The following is a 7,091-nucleotide window of genomic DNA, read 5'->3' as shown; positions in this document are numbered from 1 at the left end:
AGAACAAATTGTTGAAATCGTTCGTTTTATTTTCTTTGTGCACAAAGTGTTCTTGTCACTTCATAATATTATTATTAAACTACTAATGGAAAATTGACCTTTTTGGCGATGTCTTTCATTCTTTTCTGGGAAACGGATTGTGAGACTGGCTTGGGTCAGTGGGACGGACAGGGGCCTCCCGGTTTTCATAGAAAAAGTTCTAGGGATGTGTTCTGAAGACAATCGGAGCACTTGGTGGTTTGGAACGACACAGGGGTAGGTGATTTGTGAGAAAATTGTAATTTTAAGGGTGAACTATCCCTTTAAAAATGTTTATAAAGTGGGTTATGTGCTTGTAAAATGTGTTGTGTAAGAGATATATGTCTGTTTGTATTTGTTGGGCTTTGTAAAGTGTACTGAATTTGTTAAGAATTAATATGTTCAAAATTACGGTTAATTGTGGGTACATGTTAAAACATGTTCATATTTATGTATTTGTTAACTGTTAATTCACATTAATGTGATGTGTGTATTTTTTTAATAAAAGGCTCTTAATCTTCTTAAATGGGTGTATTTTTCTTGAAAAATAAAAAATATACAATATTTACCAGTTTCTGGGCCACATCTGGCCCAGGGACCATGCAGATGTTGTCAGCCACATAAAACAAAGGGTCTGGGCCAGACCTGGGCCAAATAAACAATATAAGTCACTTTACACAGTGCTAGCCAGAACTGGGCCAAATCAGCAATTTAAGTCAATTTACAGTGTGCTAGCCAGACCTGGGCCAAATAAACAATTTAGGTCACTTTACAGTGTGCTGACCAAATCTGGGCCAAGTCAGTATGTAAGATCTATTTTACTGGGTGTGGGCCACAACTGGCCCAGATTTAATAGTTTGATCCAATTTTTAGTGTGTGGGCCAGTTTTGGGCCGGGGACCCAGCCAGAACTGGGCCAGAACTCAAGCAAATATGTGGCCCAGTGGTGGGCCAGCCAGATTTTGCTATCTGGGATACGTTCATGCAGATTTTGCCCGGATTATTAAATGAACAGACCTTTTTATGGACATTATTTATGGTTATATTAAAGGAGTTATGCAGTCCAAAACAGACGTTTACTGTAGTAAAACCACATTTTTAAAGTAAACCAATCTGAACTAAAATTTAAATCATTTGAACTAATGTTGTTAAATATTGAAATAACTGATCGTAACAACAAACAGCTTTCTTTTGCCTCCCAGATAGCACAGGTACGTCTGCAAGATGTCTGGTAAAGATCTGGAGATCTGGAATACATCTGGTGTGTAAAAACGTCTTATAAAGGTCTTAGAAAGAGCTGCTTTACATACATTCTAAGTCAAAAACGTCTTGCAGATGTCTTCAATATGTCTATATGACATCTTTTAGGAAACGTCTCAGAGACGTATTGCAGATGAGCAAACAATCTAAATAATACGTCTTGCAGATGTAAACGCAGACATCAAATAGACTTCTTCGAGATGTTTGTGTGCTATCAGGGCTTAGCTACAATCTATAGACCTCCGGGCCACCATGCAGATTTCCTTAAAGAAATAGCAGATTTCCTGTTTGAGCTTGTAGTCACTGTAGATAAAGCTCTTATCGTTGGTGATTTTAATATCCATGTGGATAACCCAAAAGATGCATTAGGATGTGCATTTATGGATGTTCTGAATTCTCTCAATATTAGACAAAACGTAACAGGGCCAATGCATACACGTAAACACACATTTGACTTAATTCTGTCACTCTGACTCAATATTAATGACATCGAAATATCACCTCAGAGTGAGGCAGTTTCTGACCATTACCTTGTGTCATACACTATACTTCTAGATAGGATCACTCAATCCACAACATGCTACCGACTAGCCAGAACAATAATTTCCACCACTAAAAATAGCTTTATTAGCACTCTCCCAGACCTGTCCCAAATGAAACATGTAGCCGATAACTGTGACGATCTAGATATTGTAATAGAAAACCTGAACAATGTCTGTTCTAACACACTGGATGCCATTGATCAGAGTGCACCAAACATGACATCTAAATCCTTATTTACTTGCGTATGTGTGTCAGTATCTCCAGACGTGAGTGTTTTCTTTGTTCTTCCGTCAATCAGTTCACGCGACTCGCACATACACACGAGGCAGGCAATTCAACGCGCTTTTTGGTATTCTTATAAAATACACGATTGCAAACAGTACAATCTTTATTTAGTTGCGTCTAAGCGCATCTCCGCACAGCAAGTTTATTAAACACAGGATCACTCGCGTGTGCACACATTCACTGCTTTCATGATCAACACGTGAGGTAATGGCGGCGGCTGTAAACAAACATTGATAAGTTTATCACGCTTGTCCCTTGTTGTGTTTCTACTATAATGATTACAAAAACACAAATAAGAGTCCATACAACGATAGGCAGTTCTTCTTTTGAGCTTTTTACTGCACAAAAGTAAACCTCTCGCTGGCCAACCAAACACTAACCCTGTGTGTTCATTTTACAATGGCCAAACAGTACCTTTACCATGATTAGGCTATATGGTTTTTAAAGGTAACTTTCAATAGAAATATATATGTGTGTGTGTGTGTTTACATTATATTGAAAAGTAAACCTTATCATGGTTTTACTACAGAGAAAGTTACAGTCCTGTTGAACATCCCCACAAGGCTCATTATGTGGCTCATTATGCGGCTCATTATGCAACTCTTTTGTTCCCTTTCTGCATAATGCTGGCGCCGCCCCACCAGGTGCGTATATAAACCGCAGGTGCACAATACCAAATTAGCTTTTATTGCTTCGAAGCCGGCAGATATCTGCTCTCGAGAAGCGAAACTGATCTTCGTAGATCCTGTTCTACAAGAGGAAAAAAGATCTCAGCTTGCTGAAGTTGGTTGGGCTAAGACACCTCAGCGGAGGCTCGCAGTGTTTTTTTCTCCACCCTTTCTCTCTCTCTCTGTCTCTTAATTTAGGATTTGAGTTCGAGTGAGTGTGTTGCCTCTCCCTGTGTGTTTCACCAGCTTGCTTTTCACCAGATTTCCCTAAAAGAGCAGCACGTCTGAGCTTTGTGTCTTTTTAAAGACAGCCACTCATTCGTGTCACGGTTGGGTTCGTCTTTTTTAAAATGTAATTCCATCCATGCTCTGTTGCTGGATGTGGTGTGTTCATCGCCCCCCCGGGATGGCCACGAGCGTTGTCTTTCGTGTCTGGGGCTCCAGCACGCTGAGGCAGCGTTTCATGATAGTTCATGCTCCGTCTGCGAGGGCATGTCTATGGCGGATATGCGGAGCTGGGTGTCGTTCCTCTGGCAACCGTCCCCGCCTTCCAAGCCTAGTGCTGCTAAGGGCGCAGAAACTAGGCTTGCAAAGGATGACCTTCGTATAACGGTGCTGGGTCGGTCTGCTGGTTCATGCAGTAGCTCCCAGCACCCTGATCCGTTGCCAGCGGAGGTCCCGATCCCCAGGGCTCTTCTAAGAAGTGAGGAACGGGTCGTCAGCAGTCCGCCTCGCCCGCTCAGCTCGCTTCAAAGGGTTGAAAAAGGAAGTCGAAGCGGCCCTAAGACGGGCGATTGAGAGATGGAGGGGATCGCTCTTCGGGAGGAGGGCCGGTTGGGGAATCCTTTCTTTCAATTTTCTGTTCCGCCAGCACCCACACAGTCACAGAAAGAGCGAATTCCACTTTCATCTCTAAGTCTTCAGATGAGCTCCGGAGGCACGAGGGGGCTCATAACCCCCCCTCGTTCTCAGACTCATCAGAGGAGCGCGAGAGTGACGCACGGGCTCATAACCCCATCGTGCTCTCCGACTTCTCAGAGGGACGTAGGAGACAATTAGGGGCTCATAACCCATCGTTGTCTTCCTCCTCCTCCTTCGCCAGAGGGTGCATCGAGTGACTTGAGGTGTCTTCGGCAGAGCCTCCCCTACTCCCACCCAGCAGCGGACTCAGGTGAGTGTTACCATACACAACACTGCTGTCGGTGCGGCCAATGCGCACACACCGCGATCACCTCCTTTGCGCCCGCCGCGGGTATATCGATCGTGCCTTAAGTCCCCCTTGCATGGTATCTGGGGGCGTGGGAACAGCTTGGCAAAGGACGCGATCGAGCCGGTCCCTCTAGCCGAGATGAGTTCGGGGTTTTACAGCCCTTACTTTATTGTACCCAAGAAAAGCCTGCGTTCGCTGAACCGTGCACTTCACAGAATGCCGTTCAAGATGCTGACGCACAAGCGCATATTTTTGCCATGCATTCGTCCAAACGAATGGTTCGCATCTATCGACCTGAAGGACGCGTACTTCCACGTATCGATTCTCCCCCGGCACAGGCCGTTTCTCCGCTTTGCGTTCGAGGGGCAAGCATACCAGTACATAGTCCTCCCATTCGGGCTCTCTCTGTCGCCTCATGTATTCACCAAAGCATTGTTAATTTCGTTGACGAAGACGATGACGAAAAATATTCGTCAACGAACCTTTTTTCACGAACGAAAACTAAATAAAAACTAAATAAAAGTCAGATATGATGACGAAGACTGTAACGAAATATAACTGACACTTTAGTCAACGAATAAAAATAAGACGAAAATGTTAGAGAGGGACGAATGGAGAAGAGATCCAATCAGAGCTACTCATTTTGTGGGACAAGTTGGGAAGAAATCCAATCAGAGCGAATCTTTGAGGGTAGGCTGATCTACGCAGGCAGCAGGCAGTAGAGGCATTTTAAAAACCTGCGGCAAAGTTCTATTCACAACAGGTTGTTTACATTATATTTAGTTGTACAGTCTTCGTCACCCAGCTTTGGATTATTTCATTTGACTTCGCTCGTTAGCAACACGCTAACGTTTTGCGGTGCACCCGGTCCGAAGACATGTCTCATTAACAACAAAAATGTCAGAGCGTCTAATCTGGTCACACTTCAAATATGACAAGACGACAGCCTGTAAAGACGACTCATCCAGAAATACATGCAAAGGTAAACATGCACGCTAAGGTTATTTTATAAGATAAACCACCGTGTTTTCGCTAAACTTGGAATTAACTTGCATTGAAACTAAAGGAATACACATCTGAACTGTATTGATTGTATTGGGTTGTCTGAATTAATACTGAGTATAAATATTCAGTGTCCTCAAACTGAATGAAATGTGTAATGTTACTATTATAGTATATGTTGTGGTTTTACATGACTGGACAAAGTGCGTGTGTAAGTGTGTGTAAGTGTGTCTCTGTCTGTGTGTCTGCACGATTGTGTATCTGTGTGTGCATGTCATTTAGGGAGAATGCATATCTTTTTCAGGGACCATGTATATTTTTTAGGTAGAGCGGGCCTTATGCTTATTTTATGTGATATTATCTTTTGTGAAAAAGCCACGGTCAGTTTTTTTGACATTAAGAATAAAATAAAATATGTGTTTTCTATAACAACCATTAAATCTGTGTCTGTATTGCATATTCAAACCTTAATACCATTCCATAACAGACTAAAAAAACTTAAGACTAGACTAAGACTAAAACTCTTATGATATTTCGTCGACTAAAAGATTTCATATGACTAAAAAAAGACTAAAACTAAACGGTGTGTTATTCAAAAGACTAAGATTAAGACTAAATCAGAATTTGCTGCCAAAATTAACACTGCACCAAAGTAGAAGAGGGGGCTTTAAAACCCCTGAGAGAGAAAGGTGTGCGCATTCTCGCGTATCTAGACGATTGGCTCATAATAGCTCAAACACGTCAGATGCTGTGCGATCACAGTGATCTAACACTAAAACACCTCGCTCGTTTGGGTCTTTGGGTCAACTGGGAAAAGAGCAAGCTTTGCCCTGTGCAGAGAATCTCTTTTCTCGGGATGGAACTGGACTCGGTCGATTTGACAGCTCGTCTAACAGAAGTGCGTGTACAGTCGATTCTGACTTGCCTGAATACATTCAAGAGCAAGAGCGCGGTCCCACTGAAACAATTTCAGAAGCTCCTGGGGCATATGGCAGCAGCTACGGCTGTGACACCGCTCGGGCTGCTTTATATGCGACCGCTTTAGGATTGGCTTCACGACCGAAGTCCCGAGGAGAGCGTGGCTGCGCGGCATTCATCGTGTTATCATTACACCTGCGTGCCGTCGCATTTTCGCCCCGTGGTCAGACCGTGTGTTTCTCCGAGCCGGTGTGCCTCTGAGACAGGTCTCCAGGCATGCAATAGTATGCACAGATGCTTCGGACATGGGGTGGGGGGCCACATACGATGGGCTTGCGGCTTTGGGGGTCTGGACAGCACCCCAGCTGCATTGGCACATAAACTGCTGAGAAATGTGGGCTGTATATCTTGCGCTTGTTCGTTTCAGCAACAAGTTACGGGGCAAAGACGTATTAGTTCGCACAGACAATACTGCAACCGTTGCGTACATCAATCGCCAAGGCGGTTTACACTCGCGTCACCTGTCGCATCTCGCCGGTCACCTCCTCACTTGGAGTCAGAAGAACTTGAGGTCTCTTCGGGCCATTTACATTCCAGGCATGCTCAATATAGAGGCGGATGCGCTCTCTCTGGCTGCACGTCCCGGCGAATGGCGACTCCACCCCATAGCGGTTCAGCAGATTTGGAGACATTTCGGCAAAACGCAGATAGACCTGTTTGCTTCCCCAGAGACGACCCATTGTCGCCTGTTCTTTTCACTAGCCAACGACTCGCTCGGCGTGGATGCATTGGCACACAGCTGGCCGCGAAACATGCGCAAATATGCGTTCCCCCCGGTGAGCCTCATTTGCGCAAACCCTATGAAAGATCCGGGAGGACGAGGCGAGCGTGTTATTAGTGGCACCATATTGGACAACCAGGAGTTGGTTTCCAGAACTCTCTCTCCTCGCGACAGCCCCTCCTTGGAAGATTCCCCTGAGGAAGGACCTTCTTTCTCAACAAGAGGGCACATTATGGCACCTGCCCCCCGACCTTTGGAACCTCCATGTGTGGTCTCTGGACGGGGCACAGAGGTTTTAAGTGATTTACTGCAAGAGGTATCTAACACTACTGCTGCAGCGCGAGCACCGTCTACGAGACAGGCTTACGCGCTTAAATGTAACCTGTTTGTCGACTGGTGTTCTTCCC

This window comes from Misgurnus anguillicaudatus, chromosome 2, assembly GCF_027580225.2.
Source record: "Misgurnus anguillicaudatus chromosome 2, ASM2758022v2, whole genome shotgun sequence".
In the NCBI taxonomy this organism is placed as follows: domain Eukaryota; kingdom Metazoa; phylum Chordata; class Actinopteri; order Cypriniformes; family Cobitidae; genus Misgurnus; species Misgurnus anguillicaudatus.
Note: the sequence above shows the minus strand (reverse complement) of the source record.